This window comes from Rana temporaria, chromosome 1, assembly GCF_905171775.1.
Source record: "Rana temporaria chromosome 1, aRanTem1.1, whole genome shotgun sequence".
Taxonomy (NCBI): Eukaryota; Metazoa; Chordata; class Amphibia; order Anura; family Ranidae; genus Rana; species Rana temporaria.
Genome location: NC_053489.1, coordinates 377,348,682 through 377,368,754, shown reverse-complemented (window position 1 = coordinate 377,368,754; position 20,073 = coordinate 377,348,682). Strand labels below are relative to the sequence as shown.

The 20,073-nt window shown below is 49.3% G+C and overlaps 2 pseudogenes; both read right to left on the bottom strand.

Annotated features, from left to right (window-relative positions):
* Nucleotides 1-16,461: 16,461 nt before the first annotated feature.
* Nucleotides 16,462-16,580, bottom strand: LOC120925697 (annotated as a pseudogene).
* An 82-nt stretch (nt 16,581-16,662) lies between these two features.
* Nucleotides 16,663-16,781, bottom strand: LOC120925438 (annotated as a pseudogene).
* Between the last annotated feature and the right edge of the window lie 3,292 nt (nt 16,782-20,073).

Genomic DNA, 20,073 nt, shown 5'->3' with positions numbered 1-20,073 from the left:
CTCAAGCATGGGCACACTCCTTAATGGAACAACGCAGTCCAATACTTGACTCTATGGACACCTTCTTCACCCACATGGGGAAATTATACGACGATCCTCTACGTGCAGCCACAGCGGAGGGTACTCTGCACAGCTTAAATCAAGGGAGACGGCCGGTGGAAGACTACACCGCCGAATTTAGAAAGTGGTCTGCTGACACAGGCTGGAATGAGCTGGCCCTCAGGTACCAATACCGCCAGGGCCTCTCTGAGAACCTAAAGGATGAGCTTGCAAGGTCGGCACCCCCTGCCTCTCTGGAGGATTTAATCCAAACCGCCACTCAGCTGGATAGGCGCCTTCGAGAACGTCGTTCGGAGAGGTTCCAGTCCAACCGGCCTAACTGGGTTCCACCAAGATATGCTCCAGTACCTCCGCCTCACCCAGCTCCACCAAACACCTCATTACCCGACCCAGAGCCGATGCAGCTTGGTATAGTACGGGCCCCTCTGACTCCAGAAGAGAGACTCCGGAGGCGTCAATCTAACCTCTGTCTGTACTGCGGAGCCGCCGGACACTTTTTGCGCACTTGCCCAGTAAGGCCTTGTAAGTCGAAACCTCCATCTGCTATCAATTTCCCTGTTACCAGTTTGCCTCAGACTTATGTTATTCTCTTTCTTTCCCTACAGCTCCCGGAAGGGGCAACACGTCTGCCGGCGATAATTGATTCCGGGGCCTGCAGCTGCTTCTTGGACTCATCCTTGGCCCAAAAGCTGCGTATCCCCTGCCGTACCAAGGATTTTCAGCTGCAAGTTCATCTGGCTGACGGCTCTCTTCCCCGTTCCGGATTGATTACCCAGGAAACCCTTCCTCTTTGTGCCATCTCAGATTCTGGGCACCGGGAGTTCCTCTGTTTGGACTTGATCCCGTCCCCCATGTTCCCTATCATTCTGGGTCTCCCCTGGCTACAAGTTCATCTGCCCTGCATTGATTGGCTCAAGAAAGAAGTCAGCTTCCCTTCCACCTACTGTTCCCAGCACTGTCTCGCACCCGTTCCAGTCTCCTGCTCCACGTTAGCTACTCCACCTGAAGACCTACAGCATGTTCCTCCAGCCTACCTAGACTTCAAGGATGTCTTTGACAAAAAACAAGCCGATTGTCTCCCACCACATCGGTCATATGACTGCCCCATTGACCTCTTGCCCGGATCTGAAATTCCCTTTGGGCGCATATTCCCCTTGTCAGAGACTGAGTTGAAGACCCTCAAGGCCTATATTGAAGAAAATTTAAGTAAGAAGTTCATCCGTCCCTCCTCCTCGCCAGCGGGGGCGGGGATCTTCTTTGTCGAGAAAAAAGATGGATCGCTTAGACCCTGCATTGATTATAGGGAGTTAAACAAAATTACCATCAAGAATCGGTACCCGCTGCCTCTAATCCCCGAGCTCTTTCAAAGGTTCCGATCAGCTCAGGTTTTTTCTAAATTGGACCTCCGGGGCGCCTACAATTTGGTCCGAATAAGGGCAGGAGATGAGTGGAAGACTGCGTTCAGGTCCAGATTCGGGCACTTCGAGTATCTGGTCATGCCCTTTGGGCTTTGTAATGCGCCCGCCACTTTCCAGCATCTAGTCAATGACATTTTTCGACAATTTTTAGATGACTTCCTCGTAGTCTACTTGGACGATATTCTCATCTTTTCAGCCACAAAAGAATTACATCGGCAACATGTCAGGCAGGTTCTCACCATCTTGAGACAACACCGGCTTTATCTCAAATCAGAAAAATGCGAGTTCGAAAAGACATCAGTGCAATTTTTAGGATTCATCATTTCTGTGAATGGGGTAGCCATGGATCCCCAGAAAATCAGTGCTATCCAGGAGTGGGCACCTCCAACAGACAAGAAGGGCGTTCAGCGCTTCATTGGCTTCGCCAATTTTTATAGACGATTCATCATCGGTTTTTCATCAATTGTTTCTCCCATCACCAAGTTGACCCGCCAGGGGCACCGCTTCCAGTGGCCACAAGAGGCTCAGGAGGCCTTTATCAAACTCAAAGCGGCCTTTACCTCGGCACCTGTACTTTGTCATCCGGATTCTACGTTACCTTTTGTTCTAGAAGTGGACGCCTCGGAATCTGCTACAGGCGCTATTCTTTCCCAGAGACAGGGACCGAAGTCGCTTCTTCACCCAGTAGCCTACGCCTCTCGGAAACTAAGTCCTCCTGAGCGCAATTACGACGTAGGCGATAGAGAACTACTGGCCATAAAATTTGCACTGGAGGAGTGGAGGTACCTGCTGGAGGGGGCAGCGCATCCCATTATCATTTTCACTGACCACAGGAACCTGGAATACTTACGGTCTGCAAAACGCCTTAGGCCCAGACAAGCCCGTTGGGCTCTTTTTTTTGCTCGCTTCAATTTCCATATTACCTATCGTCCTGGCGCAAAAAATGGAAAAGCTGATGCTCTCTCCAGGATGTTTCCAGAAACGCCCGATACTTCCGAGCCCAGCACGATCCTGTCACCTCAAAATTTTTTACTTCTCCCTCAAACAGATTTGTTGACTGCTCTAAAGACCGCATGCCAACGGTGCCCTGATCATGAGGTTTCCTCCTTGGAGAAAAAGGACGACCTGCTGTGGTCTCGTGGGAAGATTTTTGTTCCAACAGAGGCAAGACAGTTAATTCTCAGCACCTTCCATGATCGTAAATTGGCTGGCCATTTTGGTGCTCGTAAAACTTCCGAACTGATCTCTCGCTCCTTCTGGTGGCCTAAATGGAGGTCCGACTGCAAGGATTATGTCTCTTCCTGTATTCGCTGCCAGCGGAGTAAGGGGCCAAACACGAAGACCTGGGGGCTGCTGAAACCCCTTCCTATCCCAGAACGGCCCTGGATTGACATCTCCATGGACTTTATTGTCGACCTGCCTCCTTCAGCCGGGTTTACCTCGATCCTAGTCGTGGTGGACCGTCTGTCCAAGATGGCGCATTTTTTGCCCATGGTGGGTACGCCCTCCGCGGCAGACACAGCCAAAGTCTTTTTTAAAGAAATTATCAAGCTCCATGGAGTGCCCAAAAGCATAGTATCTGACAGAGGTACTCAATTCACATCCAAATTTTGGAAGGAACTTTGCAGAGCTTTGGAAGTGAAGATCTGTCTGTCCTCGGCCTATCACCCTCAAAGTAATGGCCAGACAGAGCGCACTAATCAAACGCTAGAACAGTATCTACGATGCTTTTGCTCAGTCTCCCAAGACGATTGGTCCTCCTTGTTATCTACAGCCGAGTTCGCTTACAATAATTCCATACATTCTTCCACAAACCAAACCCCGTTCTGGGCTAACTTCGGTTTCCACCCTTCCTTTTTGCCGGACTCCATCCCGGAAACATCTGTGCCAGCGGTCCAGGAACGTGTGACCTGCATCCAGCAAAACTTTCAGAAGTTACAGGAAAGCATGCAGCAAGCTCAGCAGGACTATAAGAGGTTCCATGACAAGGGGAGGAAGGATTGCCCTGTCTTCAAAGTGGGTGAGAAGGTCTGGCTATCCGCCATCAACCTCAAGTTACCTATTCCCTCTCGGAAGCTGGGTCCAAGGTTCATCGGGCCATTTGAGATCAGGCGAGAAATCAACCCAGTAGCTTTTGAGTTGGCTTTACCCAGGTCCTACAAGATCCACCCTGTGTTTCACGCCTCCCTGCTTAAGCCCGTTGTGTCTGACCCCTTCAACGGTAGAGAAGAACTGCCGCCACCACCAGTGGAGATTGAGGGGGAAAAGGAATTTGAGGTGGAGGCCATCTTGAATTGTAGGAAGAGAGGAAGACAATTACAATACCTCATCAAATGGAAGGGGTATCCCCCTGAAGACAACTCCTGGGAGCCTTCCCGAAATCTCCATGCCCCTCGTCTGATTCAGGCCTTTCATGCGGAGCACCCTGAGGTGATGGACAGTTTGGGCGTCCGGAGTCCGCCCCTTGGGAGGGGGCACTGTCAGGGCTCCATTCCCGGCTCCATTGAGCTCCCGCGCATGCGCGGTACGGCAGCGCGCCGTGTGCGTGGAAGCACGCACGTGCAGGTATGCGACAACCCTGGGGCCAATCAGAGGCCGGACACTCCTATTTAAACCAGCAGCCTTCCCTGAACAGGTTGCTGGTTTGTCTTCAGCTCCTATGTGTTTACCTGTTGCCGTACCTGCCTGTTTTGACCCGGAATTCCTGACGACTCTCCTCTCACCTGGAACCTCTGACCCTTTGGCTAACGTGACCCGGATTGCTGTTGTCTCCTGCCCCTTGACCTTGGCTTGCTCTCATGGACTCCCTCTGAACTCTCCTGCCCTTGACCCTCGGCCTGTGACTCGGATTTGCCTTCATCTCCCGTGGACCCTACCAGACGTACCTACCAGTTCCTGCCTGACCAACGCTTGTCTCCAGTCTTCTGCACCTGCCCTGCTTCTGTCAGCTGCACCAAGTCTGTCTGCCAGCTCCCGGCACCGGTGCCTCCTTGTGCCGTCCCTCCTCTGTCCCAACTCCAGGGAGTGGTCTGCACAGGGTCGCAAAGGTGAGCCGCCCTCAGCATCTCGGTCTCGGTGAGTACAGGTTCTGACACCATGGGACCTTTTTTATATTTTGCACCTTTGATATGCACGAACAATATGGCCTGTTGCATGTTGCCCTTGCCCATTTTTTACTATGCAATAGTCATGTCTGTGAGAATGTATTGTTTTGAATTGCATAATGGATAGTCGAATTAAGATACTTTCATGGAATGTCAGGGGTTTGAATAATTCAAGAGGGCGGGGATCTCGGTTCTTGGGTCTCGGTGGCGGGAATGACGGAACTGTGGAGATGGAAACATCCGGGTGTCATCTCTTACTCTCACTTATCATCTGCACATAGGTCGTCAGCTAGGATAGACTTGGCGTTTGGCAATGCCCATATCTTACAAAATGTGTGCAGGATGGAGTACTTGGCCGGGGGCCCCTCAGACCACAACCCACTTATGGCCACCTTGGCCTTCCCAGACCGGGGGACGAGGGGGGGCTGGAGACTGTCACCAGGCTGGTTGGTGGAGGATCAGGTACTAGAACACCTTAAGGCAGCCAGGAGGGACCACAATCAGGAATCTGAAATCCTGACGGCTAAAGAACGGGAGAGTGCTAAAACATATGCAGACTCTCCCTCGGAGGCCAATTATGTGTCCCTACTGGAGGCTAGGCGTGCAGTAGCCTTACATTTCTCAGATCTAGCACACACTGAGGTAAAAAGGAAGGCGGAGACCATCTTTGCAGAAGGGGACAAAAACGGTAAGCTCCTGGCTAATCTTGCCGCGGATCCGAAAACGACGGTCAGTGTGCCTGTGGTGAGGGGGAGGTGAGGGGGAGGGGAGGGGCCCTGGTTACTGATCCCGCGGAAGTACTAGATGAATTTGTGAGTTCTTACTCGGCTCTTTACTCGCCCATCTCGGCATATGACTCTGCTGGGTTGGACGAGTTGTTGAGGGGAGTTGCTATGCCCCGTCTGTCGGACGAGGATGCTGAGTCCCTGGATAAGCCCATTTCGGTTCTTGAGATAGAGGCAGCAATGCAGGCGTTTCCTCCACAGAAGGCGCCGGGGCCGGATGGTTTCCCGGCGGACTTCTACAGGACCTATAAATCCCTGTTGGCACCTAGACTGAACCTGCTCTTTAGACACTGTTGGGAGTCGGGGGCCTTACCGGAGTCCATGATGGAGGCGTATATGGTGCTCCTATTGAAACCAGGCAAAGACCCGATGGAGTGCTCATCCTATAGGCCTATTGCTTTGCTCAACATGGACCTCAAGATCCTTACTAAGGTCTTGGCGTCGAGATTGGCTGGGGTCATTTCGACCCTAGTGGATGTTGACCAAACAGGTTTCATGCCGGGTATGTCGACTGACACAAACTTGAGAAGGCTGTTCACGTATCTCCAATTGGATAATGCTGATTGCCCGGCTAAGGTGATTGTTTCCATCGACATAGAAAAAGCTTTCGATTCCGTAGATTGGCAGTACATGCACAAAGTCTTAGAGGAAATGGGGTTTGGTCCCGGTTACCGTAAATGGATTAAGTTGCTATATGCTAACCCCCCGAACAGCTATTCGGCTGGGTTTTAAGGTATCTCCATTCTTTCAAATTGGTAGGGGTACGAGGCAGGGCTGCCCACTCTCTCCTTTCCTTTTTGCATTAATGATGGAGCCCATAGCCAAGGCACTCAGGAAATCTGGGGAGGGGGGGGGGGGTCAGGATTGGAACAATAGTAGAAAGTGTGGCGCTCTATGCAGACGACCTGCTTCTATTCCTTAGGGATCCGGGGGTGTCGCTGAAGGCAGCCTTGCAGATCCTGGACATGTTTGCCTCCTTTTCGGGCCTACGTGTGAATTGGAGCAAGTCTTCTATATTGCCTCTAGGTCCTGAGGCCCCACTACAGCGGGACAATTTGCTGCCGCTGCTGTGGGTCTCCTCTATTACTTATTTGGGGATGAAAATTACCACTGAAATTACTGATTACATGACTTTGAATCTTCTCCCGCTAGTGGTTACTTTGAAACAAAGGGTTCTGGCCTGGAAGAAATTGCCCCTCTCGCTACTCGGAAGAGTTAACCTGCTTAAAATGAAATTTTTACCCGTTCTCCTATACTTTTTGCGCCACTCCCCGGTGTGGATTCCCAAATCGTTCTTTGCATCATTGAATGGTATAATAGGGGCTTTTATCTGGTCGCCTCAGTCTCCCCGAATAGGTGCTAGGGTTCTCCAAGAACCTTGGGGTCAGGGGGGGGCTGGCGCTCCCGGATTGGCAGAAGTATTATCTGGCTGGCCAGATGGTATTCGCCAGACGCTGGTTGTTGGCAGACGAGGGGGACACGGATTCTGGAGGCGGCACTGTTGGGGTCCTATGAAAGTCTACGGCTGGCCCTGTACAGAGGCCCAAAATCTACCCTACCGTTGACGGCCACCATGAGGGCTACCATCAGGGCATGGGAGGTAGCAACTACCATGGTCTCACCATCATATTTGGGAGTCTCGCCCTCGGCTTTTCTATGGTTAAACCCGAAGCTGCCAGACTTTTGCTCTCTTCCGGACCCAATGATTTGGGCCTGTGGGGGGGTCAAACTGCTGGAACATATTACTAGGGAGGGAGACCTTATTTCGTTTGACCAACTAAAGGCCAGGCACAACCTGCCTAACTCCTTTTTCTTTAGATATCTGCAGCTGCGTCATGCCTTTCAGGCGCAATTCGGGAGTCGGCGGGTGGAGTCTCTCCCCTCGGCGCTAGAAAATGTATTAACTAATGAAGATTTGCCTAAAACTCTGTCCAGATGGGAGAGTGAGATTCCTGACATTCAAGGGGAGGATTGGGAGGATATGTGGGACCAACCCTTCAAGCATCTGGTATCTGCTAGGGATCGTCTGATCCAATTTAAATTTTTACACCATTTATTATACACCGGCCAGGTTGTCGCGCATTTACCCTGCTAGTACTGGTCAGTGCTGGCGGTGTAATTTTTCCCCGGCGGGTGCAGAGCACATATTTTGGACGTGTCCTCATATCCAGAACTTTTGGGCAGGGGTGGTTGAATGTCTGTCGGGAGTGCTGAGTGTTCCGGTTCCTCTGACGTCTTATTGGGTTAGTTGAGGAGGTGGTACCCTCCCTGGCACATCGTACCCTTCTGAATATCGGGTTGTTCTATGGCAGGAAAGCCATTCTCCTGAAATGGAAGAACTCCAATGCCCCTACATTAGCATTCTGGAAAGGGCTGGTTAACTCTGTGATACACATGTACAAGGCCACATACAGATCGAGGGGATGTGATAAGAAATTTAAGAGGGTTTGGCAGGCATGGTTAGACTGTGGGTTAGAACTACGGTTTAACTTGCTGAAGGTCTCAGCCACCTACTGGAGTTTACGCTAAATAGATATGCTGTATAAGCGACTTACGCTCCTCTGCCATTAATGGAAGATTTTTGTTTATTTTATTGTATTTCTTTCTTTATTCTCCTGACCGGAATCTCTAGACATGACCTGATCCTGCACTTCTTGGGCTGGTGTTATCTGTGAACGCTGTGTTTTTCTTTTTTTTTTCCGGATTTCATATGTGTTCACTGATTGATTGCTATGGGGGGGGGGGGGGTGGATGGTCAGGGATGGGGTGGGGGGGGGGGGTATACAGTAATAAGTTATACATGCTGTTGGTGTGTTGGCCCTGCGTGGCCTATGTCAAGGTGGGCATGTTGCCTTCCTTGTGTGTGTGTGTGTTTGTCTTTCTGTGTTTGAAAAATCAATAAAAATAATTTTCAAAAAAAAAAAAAAAAATGATATATTTGCCAAAATTCACGTACATATTTAGAAATTGCCCAGTTTGGATCTCCCCCCTCATTTTTTAGGGAATTGGTTAGCTGCATTGGCTCTTTTCTGTGGAAAGGGTCGACCCCTCGATTGGCTAAATCGACTCTACAGTTGCCTCTGGGCTCTGGGGGATTGGCTCTTCCTAATTTCCTTGTGTACCTATTGGGCGGCTATTCTGGTAATGTGCGCTGGTGGTTCCAGCAGTCTAGGGCCAATGCAGCTGTTTGCCTTGAGGCGGCTATAGTGGGATCCCTCACTGAACTCAGTAATCTGGCGTACAGAGGGGCATCAGCGTACCCCTCGTTGCCAGCCCCCTCCAAAACTACACTACGGTGTGGGACGGCCAGGCGCCGGTTCATGTCTCCGGACCGTTGGTCTCCCTACACTCCGTTGTGGGGTAACCCTTCCCTGGGGCAGTTTAGAACTATCCCCGATCCACACCTTTGGGCTAGGTATAGAGTTAAGCTGCTGAAGGACATTGTCTCCGGGGGAGCTCTGCTCCCCTTTAGGGAGATGGCGAGCAGGTATGGCCTGCCGGGCTGGATGCTCTTCCGCTACTTCCAACTGAGGCATGCTTTCAGGGCCCAATTTGGGGCTCCTATTGTCTTGGGTTTGGATGTGGTGGTACCCTGGCTAAGCCCCTTTCGGAGCTGTAGCTCTCTTGCGTAAGGACTCCCCGAAGGTGGAGTCATTGTGGAGAAAGTGGGAGGGGGATATCCCGTCCCTGGATAGGGAATCCTGGGATGACTGCTTTGAAGATAGCTATAGATTAGTGATATCATCCAGAGACAGGCTGATACAGACGAAGTTCCTCCATAGGGTATACTATACGCCTCAGAGGCTGCATGGAATATTTCCCCAACGATCTCCTAATTGCCCGCGATGCCAATCTCCTGAAGCCAACTACATCCATAGTTCTGGGCCTGCCCCAAGCTCTCGGACTTCTGGTCCGCCGTCTTTGACTTTATTAATGTTCGTATGCAGTTGGATGTTCCAGTGGAGCCGGCCTTGGGCCTCTTGGGGATACAGGATGATGACCAGAGGCCCCCGATTTACTAAGACCCTGTTATCCATGTTGCTCTTTTATGCAAAAAAGGTAATTCTGTTTAAATGGAACTCTAGGGCGCCCCCCACTGTGGGAGCGTGGATGGACTTGATTAATACTGCCTTGCCTCTCTACAAAATTACATACATTAATAGAGGTTGCCCGTTAAAATACGAGCGGGTTTGGGGCCCTTGGATTAACCCCTTGTAGATTGTAATCAGGTGTCACTGCTCCATTGTGTGATGGTGGCCGTGGGCTTCCTCCCTCCCGTCCTCCCCTTCCCCTTGTTTCCCTTCCCCTCCCGCCTCCTCTTCCCCCCTCCCTCCCCCAAGCATGGCTCACTCATTTGCATTACTTCTGTTTTGATGTTGATGCCTACCTGGTTTTATATACCCTGCAAACTATTATTACAGGGCTTGCCCCCTATCTCATGTTCTGTATGGACGATGTACCCTGCCTTCTTGCTTTGATGATTGTGATGTGCCTTGTACCTTCGTTGACTCAATAAAGACCAACCTTGTTTGTTTAAAAAAAAAAAAAAAAACCCGCCCTTCCTGTGCTCCTCAGTTCTTGATTGTGTTTCCCCACAGCAAAATATTTTTTATTTTCCTGACCTAAGGCCTGGGGCTGGTGGTCCCCCCTGGGAGCTGGACCGCAGGCACTGGGTAGCCTCTGGGTTTAGTCGGATTTATCCCTCCCTAGGGGGTCCCTTCTTACTCAGGGGGGCCTCACTGAGTGAGCTGGAAGAACCCCCCTGAGTACTGGAGTCTCCTGGGATAGTGGCTATCTTGGAGCTTCAGGGGCTAGTCCCCTCTCTCTCTCTCTCTCTCTCTCTCCTAGCCTTCCCCCTATCTTGGAGGTTTGTGGGTCTCTCCGGTGGTGGGGGCCCCCTGTGCGGTCTGAGACTGCGGCCGGGTCGACTCTGGAAGTGGATTTGATGCTCCTTCGAATTTGGCGCCAAGATTACGGCGTCTTTACACAGGAGCCGGCCGACGCAGGTCGATGACGTCACGCGCGTGTGTCACTTCCGGGTCGGCTCTGCTAATGATGGCGCCATCGGCTTCAGCACGCCAGTGTCGGCGCTCTCTTCACCGGGGACACACAAGCAGCAGCCGAGAGAGAGAGGCGCCCTTATCCTCCCGCAAGATGGAGCGAGAGGACCGGTCCATGGCCCTGGCTGCGGAGGAGGCCACGGGGGTGAGTGTTCCTGTGTACAGGGGGTATGGTGGGCTGGGACCCAGTGTTTGTTCCCCTGTTATTTACATGCATTCCTGTGTATCCTTTCCTTCTTAGGGGAGGACATCGTTGCCCAGGGGGGTGTTAGTCGTTCTTCCAAGGACACTAGCCGTTCTAAGAAATGTGGCTATTGCAATAACAAACTACCCTCAGATTATTCTAAACTTTTTTGTACTAAATGCATTCTAAAGTTAACAGGGAAGGAGATCTCTGAGATTATGAAAGGGTTTCTTGAGGTCCAGTCTGAAATGCTCTCTACACTTAAAGAGTTTCAAGTGTCTCTTAAAAGCGAAGAGCCTGAGCCCCCCACCGCAGGGCCCTCTTCTCAGGAAAGTTCCTCTTCTCGTTTATTTAGGGTCCGCCAGGAGTCTCTCGGGTCTTTGGTATCTGACTCTGAGGACTCAGAAAATCCCTCCTCAGGGGGAGGGTTTTGCAGATCAGGCGGAAGAAGAGAATGAGGATGCAAGGACAGGCAGATATATATTTTCTGCTGACGAGATGGAAAGCCTTCTTGAGGCAGTGTATGCCTCCAAGGAGATTCCACAGCCTGCGGAACAGATTTCCACACAGGATAGATTGTACCGAGGACTAGTTAAGTCTAAGGCTATTCTGGTACACCAGTCCCTCAAGGATATCATCCTTAGGGAGTGGGCCGAACCAGAGAAGAAACTTTTGAGGTACAAGACTTTGAAACGTCGTTGTCCCTTTAACCACTTCCATACAGGGCAGTTATACACCCATCCATACCGGGCCTATTCTGGCACTTCTCTCCTACATGTACAAATCATAATTTTTTTGCTAGAAAATTACGCAGAACCCCCAAACATTATATATGTTTTTTTAGCAGACACCCTAGGGAATAAAACGACGGTCATTGAAACCTTTTATCTTGCACGGTATTTGCGCAATAATTTTTCAAACGCCTTTTTTTTGGTAAAAAATTGTTTCTTGAATTAAAAAAATTAAAAAACAGTAAAGTTAGCCCTATTTTTTTGTAAAATATGAAATATGATGTTACACAGAGTAAATAGATACCTAACATGTCACGCTTTAAAATTGCGCACACTCATGGAATGGCGCCAAACTTCGGTACTTAAAAATCTCCATAGGCAACGATTTGAAATTTTTTACAGGTTACCAGTTTAGATTTACAGAGGAGATCTAGTGCTAGAATTGTTGCTGGCACTCTAACGCACGCGGCGATACCTCACATATGTGGTTTAAACGGCGTTTACATATGTCGGCGGGACTTGCGTGTGCGTTCGCTTCTGCGCGCAAGCTACCGGGGACAGGGGCGTTATAAAAATAAATAAAAAGAAATTTATTTTTTTATATTTATTTCTTTTTTTTACACTTTTTAAATTTTTTTTTTTTTTTTTGATCACTTTTATTCCTATTACAAGGAATGTAAACATCCCTTGTAATAGGAATGTGTGTGACAGGTACTCTTTATGGAGAGATGCGGGGTCAATAAGACCCCACATCTCTCCTCCAGGCTGGAAAGCATGAAATCGGTGAAAAAAAATTCACCGATCTCATGCTTGTGGTTGCTTAGCAGCCGCAATCGCGGCTTTGTTTACTCACGGGGACCCGGACGTGACGTCATCACATCGCGCCCGGGTCCTCCGACGGTCATAGAGATGACTGGTGACCATCTGGTCACCAGTCATCTCTATGCTTCCTGCGAGCGCCGGACGATTCGTTCTCCGGGCCCCCGATGGCACGGGAGAGCCCGGAGAAGCACCGGATGGCGGCGGGAGGGGGGGGATGTCCCCTCCCGCCGCCTGCAAGAACGATCTAGCGGCGGAACCGCCGCTATGATCGTTCTTACGTTGTGCAGAATCGCCGGCACAAGAGAAGGATATCTGAATGATGCCTCTAGCTGCAGGCATCATTCAGATATCCACCCGGAAAGCCCAGGACGTCATATGACGTCCACTCTGAACGGCAGAGGTTCTTTGTGGACGTCATTTTACTATGGGCCGGTAGGGAAGTGGTTGAAGAAGAGGAGGAATCTAAGTTCTTTAAGATACCTAGATTGGACGCCCCCTCGCGCAGGTCTCCAAACAGTCTGACCTCTCCTTTGAGGACGCGGGCAACTTGAAAGATTCTATGGATCGGCGGGCAGAGACCTCCTTGCGTAGGGCTTGGGAAGCTAATGCGGCTGCCTTGAGCCCCACTTTAGCTTCGGCCTGCATTGCTAGGAACGCAAATTCTTGGATCTCCAAGTTGATGGAGCATGTGTCCCAGGTTTCAGAATCCAGGGAGATTCTGGATTCCCTACAGCTCATAAAGGGCGCAGTGGCTTATTTATCTGACGCTGCGGTAGAGACTGTGCGTTCTACCGCAAAGACGGGAGCCCTCATCAACTCTGCTAGGAGAGCAGTGTGGGTCAAGATGTGGAATGGGGACCTTGCGTCTAAGAACCACCTTTGTGGTCTTCCCTTCGAGGGCTCCCTTCTTTTCGGTGCAGGCCTGGATCAGGCTCTGACTAGGTCCTCAGGGAAGGGGGTGCGTTTTCCTACTAAGCCTAGACAGAACAGGAAAAGAGTTTTTAGAGGCCCCCAGGGTGGATTTGGAGGTAAAAACCGTCCTTCGGAAAAGAGGTCTCCTAACAATAGACGTTGGAGTTGGGAAGGAAAAACAAAAAGGAGGTATCCTTTTTTCCAACGCAAAACCCAACGACAAGGATCCCAAATGACGGGAAGGTCGGGGGAAGACTCTCCCAATTCCTTCCCAGGTGGGAGAGTATTACTCAGAGCCCCCATATTCTCCAGATTGTAAGGGAGGGTTACAAGCTAGAGTTCTGTCAGCTTCCCCCTCCAAAATTTATTCTAACTCACTTACCCAGAGACCCCCTCAAGTCAGCAGGCCTTCTGCGAAACATCGCAGAGCTCGCACAGCAGGGGGTCATAGTTCCAGTCCCTGTGGACCAGAGAGGTTTGGGCGTTTACTCCCATATCTTTGTAGTCCCAAAGCCGTCAGGGAAAGTTCGGTTGATTATCAATCTGAAACCCCTGAATACCTCTCTCCTCCACAAGAGGTTTCGAATGGAGAGTGTTTACAGCCTCAGGAGGCTTCTACTGAGGGAGGTATTCTATCGTTTTAAGAGACGCTTATCTCCATGTCCCAATTTTTCCGGGTCATCGGAGGTTCCTCAGGTTTGCGATCGCCTCCGCCCAGGGAGTGCAGCATTGGCAATTTGCTGCCCTCCCTTTCGGACTGGCCTCCAGTCCAAGGGTCTTTACAAAGGTCCTGGCGGAGGCAATTGCTTTCCTGCTTTTGCAAGGGATAGCGATAGTCATGACTACCCTGGAGTCCTTGGGTTGGATTATCAACAAAGAGAAATCCTCGCTCTTTCCGGAGCAGAGGAAACTTTATCTAGGGTGTCTGATAGACTCCCTGGAGAGGAAGCTCTTTTTGCCCGAAGACAAGATCCGGGGTCTCATGACAGTGGTCAGGTCAACGATGGAGGAAGCAGAGTCCTCCTTCAGGGACATCATGAGGGTACTGGGTCTAATGACTTCTTGTATCCCGGCGGTCCCGTGGGCGCAGCTCCATTCCAGACCCCTCCAACTCTTCCTCCTTTCCTCCTGGGACGGAAAAAGAGAATCCCTAGATGTCAGGGTCAGTGTCCCAGACCCAGTGAAGCTTGCACTAGTTAAGCTGGTGGCTTCTCCCACAGAATCTGCAGTTAGGTCTTTCGTGGAGTCAGACCGATCCGGTCAGGATCGCCACAGACGCCAGCACATGGGAGTGGGGAGCTTACTTGGACGAGCTCTGTGCCCAGGGTTCCTGGAGTCAACGACCGAGGGGGCCCTCTTGAAACTACCGCAAGCTATTAGCGGTCGGAGAAGCTCTGAAAGCATTCGAGGAAAGAATTTTGGACCGGGAGGTTCAGATTCTTTTCGACAATGCGACCACGGTAGCCTTCCTCAATCATCAGGGAGGCACCAGATCCTGCACCCTCCTGGAGTTGTCGCTAGAGATCCTGGGCTGGGCAGAGCGGAGGATTTCCTCTTTCGGCAGTACACCTGAAAGGGACCCTCAATTTGGAGGCAGACTACTTGAGTCGCCATCTCATTCTCCAGGGGGAATGGGAACTGAATGCAGAAGTTTTCAGTCTGATCTGTCAGCACTTTGGCAGCCCAGAGGTGGATCTCTTCGCCCGCAGGGCCGAACAGGAAGGTGAAGAGGTTCTTCTCCCTCCCCCGGGTACACGGGTCAGAGGGGGTAGACGCATTGGCCCAGGTATGGAGTTTTCATCTGGCCTATGCATTCCCTCCTTTGAACCTGATTCCGAGAGTCCTACAGAGGTTAAGCCTAGCAGTAGGAAATTTTATTCTGGTCGCACCCTGGTGGCCCAAGAGGACCTGGTTTCCCGCTCTAGAGCGAGGGTCGGTGGCTCCTCCCCTCCTTCTCCCTATTCGGGCGGACCTTCTTCGGCAGGGTCCAGTCTATCACCCAGGCCCCGGCTTCTTCAAGCTGACGACCTGGTGCTTGAGAGGCGGAGCCTGAGGGAGAAGGGCTGCTCCGAGAAGGTAATTGAGACGCTTTTGGCCAGTAGAAAGGTAGTCACTAGGCGTATTTATGCCAAGACCTGGGGTATCTTTTTCTCGCTGGTGTTCGACGAGACAGGTATCCCAGCAGGAGACCTTGGTCATCCTAGATTTTCTCCAGAACGGAGTAGACCAGGGGCTAGCCACAAGGACTCTTAAAGTTCAAGTGGCAGCCTTGTCGTATTTTTTGGATAGACGCCTATCCCTGGATCCCCTGGTTAGAAGGTTCCTTATAGCCAGAGATAGGTTGTCCCCAGTTTGAATTTCTAGGGTTCCGCCCTGGGATCTTTCGTTGGTTTTGACTCGGTTAACCCAGGCTCCGTTTGAGCCAATTGACAGTATCCCCATCAGGTTACTCACCTTTAAGTTTGCCTTCCTCTTGGCAGTCACGACAGCCAAGAGGATAGGTGATATGAATGAATGAATGAATGAATGACTTGTATAGCGCAACGCATGCAAACTGAATCGCCTCTGGGCGCTTTTTCCAGCCAGTATCTGCTTGGCTGGTGCGGTCATTTTTACCCCGTAGGATCATGACACGCTAGGGACACGGTCATACACACAGATATACATATATATACTGGGACAATTTGGACGAGATCCAATTTACCTACCAGCATGTCTTTGGAGTGTGGGAGGAAACCGGAGTACCCGGAGGAAACCCACCCAGACACAGGGAGAACATGCAAACTCCAGGCAGATGGTGTCGTGGTTGGGATTCGAACCAGCGAACCTTTTGCTGCTAGGCAAAAGTGCTATTCACTGCACCGCTGTGCTGCAGGCGCTCTCCATTAAAGAGCCGTTTTTTCATTTATTTGAGGACAGGGTTGTTCTAAGTCAGGACCCCTGTACCTCCCTAAGGTAGTGACCAAGTTTCACAGGTCACAGGAGATGGTTCTCCCTTCTTTTTGTTCAAATCCCCAGAATGAAAAGGAAGCTTCCTTTCATTGTCTGGATGTTAGACGGTGTCTATTAGCTTATTTAGAGAGGGTTCGTGTATTTAGACGCTCTACCCATCTATTCGTTTTTCTGGTCAGAAAAGAGGTCTTCCGGCGTCCAGAGCCTCCATTTCTATGTGGATTAAAAAGCCTACAGCACCTGGTATTCCCAGGCAGTCTCCCATCCAGGTACTAACCAGGCCTGACCCTGCTTAGCCTCCGCGATTAGACGAGATTGTGCGCTTTAAAGGTGAAGAGGCTGTAGGCAAGTACCATGGCTGGCCTTAATCCTCTTGATGATAGCTTGGGAGAAGACTAGAAAAATATATTCAAGGACTCCCTAAAAAAAAAAAAGCCTATGGCACCTGGTATTCCCAGGCGATCTCCCATCCAGGTACTAACCAGGCCTGACCCTGCTTAGCCTCCGAGATCAGACGAGATCTGGCGCTTTCAGGGAGATATGGCTGTAGGCAAGTACCATGGCTGGCCTTAACTCTCTTGAAGATGGCTTGGGAGAAGACTAGACAAAGATATTCAAGGACTCCCAAAAAAAAAGCCTATAGCACCTGGTATTCCCAGGCAGTCTCCCTTCCAGGTACTAACCAGGCCTGACCCTGCTTAGCCTCCGAGATCAGACGAGATCTGGCGCTTTCAGGGAGATGTGGCTGTAGGCAAGTACCATGGCGGGCGTTAACTCTCTTGAAGATGCTGTGGGAATTGGATCCCAGTAGGTATGCATTTACAAAGGTGGGAGGGCAAACATTTTCAGATAAAGTTCATTTTTTACATAAACTGGTCTGAGAAAACAAGGGGCCCCAGTACTTTAAAAATACTGTTTAATGTGGTATTGCCCTACCTGCATTCCTTTAATGTCACCCATTAGGTCTGGCTAAAATACTGTTTCTATTCCTGTGTCTGGCTTATTTCAAGAACCTGACAGATGTTGAGTGCTCGTCACCATTGCAGGAGTGAAACAGGCTTGCTGGTTCAAAAGGGATTCATGTGCAGTGTATCCCAGCAGTGGCTGAGCTCAGTGGTGTTGGGATAAATGAAGAGAGCTGCAGTTAGATGCAGGTGCTGTTCAGCCAGCAATCGGCATTTTCTGCAAAAAAAAAATCTAGGCAAGCTGGTGGGTTCACTGGCTCCTGTCTAAACTGGTGTGTGTATATATACGTGTGTGTGTGTGTGTGTGTGTGTGTGTATAAAATATATATGATTATGTGTGTGATTTGGGTACCTTGAGTGCAGGGACTAATGTGAATGTACAAAATATATGTGTAAAATGACAGTGCTTTATAAATACCTGTAATTAAATCGCAAAGGCATGAACGAGGGCTTTCACACTGGAGTGGTATGCTAGCAGGATGGGAAAAGTTCTGCTAGCCGCATCTTTGGAGTGGTGTATGTGTGTATACAGCTCCTATACCGCTCCCGCCCATTGAAATCAATGGGACAGCGTGGCTATACCGCTGGCAATGCGCCTCTGCAGAGGCACATTGTGGGCAGTTTTAACCCTTTTCTTGGCCGCTAGCGGGCGGTTTTACCCCCTCGCTATCGGCCACATAGCGCCGTGAAATTGGCAGTAAAGTGCCGCTAAAAATAGTGAAGCTTTACTGCCACTTCACCTCCGGCCCCAGTGTAAAAGGGGCCTTACTGGAAGCTTCCTCGTTGCTTCCGTTTTTTTCTGTACTCGCCTGGCTAGGCAGGTTTTGGCATTTTTGGGCTGTATATGTTCGTATGGAGAAGTGTTTAAAGGATGTTTGGTGGAGTGGTGCTGATAGGGCAACCAAGTGATTGACTTTTCTCTGGTTCATTAGGAACTGGCTGAAATTATGTGTGTTGTCAGCTTATGCTACCCATCTAGTGGTGTACTAAAATGAATAATATGGTGCCAAAACCACAAATGCACTTGACCGAAACTTACAGTAAAGAAAAAAAAATTATATATTATGATTGACTTTTTAATATCATGAATTTATTGTTGACCATTATCTGCACCTTTTTTGAAGTGGTGTTAAAAATGCTGCATGTTTGGTCAGTTAAAAAAAAAAAAAAAACGCACCAGCCCATTGAGATGCACTGACAATGAATGCATCAAAAAAGGCACTGGGAAGTAAAGGTATGCTATGCAGCATAGGTAGGAAAATGGGGGGGGGAAGCATTAAAAAAGAAACATCACACAGTTTCCTTTTTTTTGTTTTAATGTGCACAAAAGTGACATTTCATTCATGTACAGCAGCATTGTGCGTTGTTCTGCTGAATAGTGACATGCGATCCTGTCTAGGGCCGAAACAACTAATCGATTATGAAATTAATCGATTACAATTTTCATAAGCGATTAATCGGCCAGTAACATAATGGGGTTAAAAAAAACTAAAATTAGCCCTTTATAGTACAAAAAAGCAAATCGCTACTGTAAATATTACTTTCACTGTCCCACAGAAAAAAAAATGAACCCCTTACAGTAGCGATTATTTGCTCTTTTTGTACTTTTATTTTTTAACCCCATTATGTTACTAAACATCTCAGGCCTGGGGTCACACCTCTGTTTTTTGAAGAAGTATATTTATTTACATGTTTTCCTATGGGACACGTTCACATCCATTATTTTTTTCAGCTGCTGCGTAATTGGAAAGGGCGAGGACTTTTTAATGCAAAGTGGTGCCGTTTTATTTTTTGGTTCAATATACTTCAATGGAGAAGCTGCAGAAAAGCATGTAATGTGTTTTTGCGGCAATTTGTGTTTTTGTAATCTGCCCAACAACAAATTGACCCAAAATAATTTAAAATGCAAATTTTTCTTTTTTTAAGTCTATCATCTGACTACTGTATTTATCGGGGTATACCACGCACCGGCATAGAACGCACACCCCAAGCCTAGAAGGGAAGGTTAAGAAAAAAAAATACTTACATTTTGAATGCCTGTCGTCAGTGTCCGTCTGCTGTCTTGTCCGGCGTCCATCGGCGGCCTTGGAGGTGTCCTCTCGTCTTCTCTCGGCTGTCTCTGAGCGCCGCCGACATAGACCGAGTGTACTGCGCACTCGGTTGGGCTCGGCTCCTCTCGTATAAAGGCTAGGAGGGACAGGGCGTGACTGCGAGCGTGGCCGAGCCTAGACGAGTGCGCAGTACACTCGGGTACGCTCGGCTCGGTCTATGTCGGCGGCGCTCAGAGACAGCGCGGATCGGCGTATAACGCACACCCACGATTTTCCCCTGATTTTAAGGGGGAAAAGGTGCGCGTTATATGCCGATTTAAATACGGTAATCGAAACAATAATTGGCCAACTAATCGATTGTGAAAATAATCGTTGGTTGCAGCCCAAATCCTGTCTTGTATGCTGCAGTAAATTGCAGCATGTCTGAATTTTATTGCAGCTTGCTGCACCACTCTTCCGGGGGGGCCTTGTGATGTGAATAGAAGATCCACCATGCCTCTCATTACCCGCAGCAGTGCTAATTTTTTTCTCTTCACATCCCGGGACCTCGGGAGGGGAATTTTTGAAGTGTGTGTGCATGTTGTTAAAATTGGGAGGGCATTCGCCATAATACGTTTTTTTTTATTGTCATTCTTTCTGACCAGCCTATAACTGATGTAACGTATCACTCATAAGTTACAGATTATTATTTTACAATCTTGTATTTTGTGATTTGTAGGCAAAAAGATGCAAGATCTGTCTGCCCAAGTGACAAGCGAGTTCCTGCAATTTCCTGATGCAACTATAAAAGCACTTGAAGATTCTGTTCTTCGGGCAAAATTTGCTACAGGTATGTTTTTTATTTATATATATATATATATGTGTGTGTGTGTGTGTGTGTGTGTGTGTGTGTAATCTTTACAGTGGTTGTAAAGTCACTAATCTCAAATCCAGGAATCCCCTCCTTTCAGAAAGATATATACTTTGCAGTATTTGTGTTTTTAAAAATGACCAGCAAAATAGTTTTTCTAAGCGCTGCTGTTTGCTTGT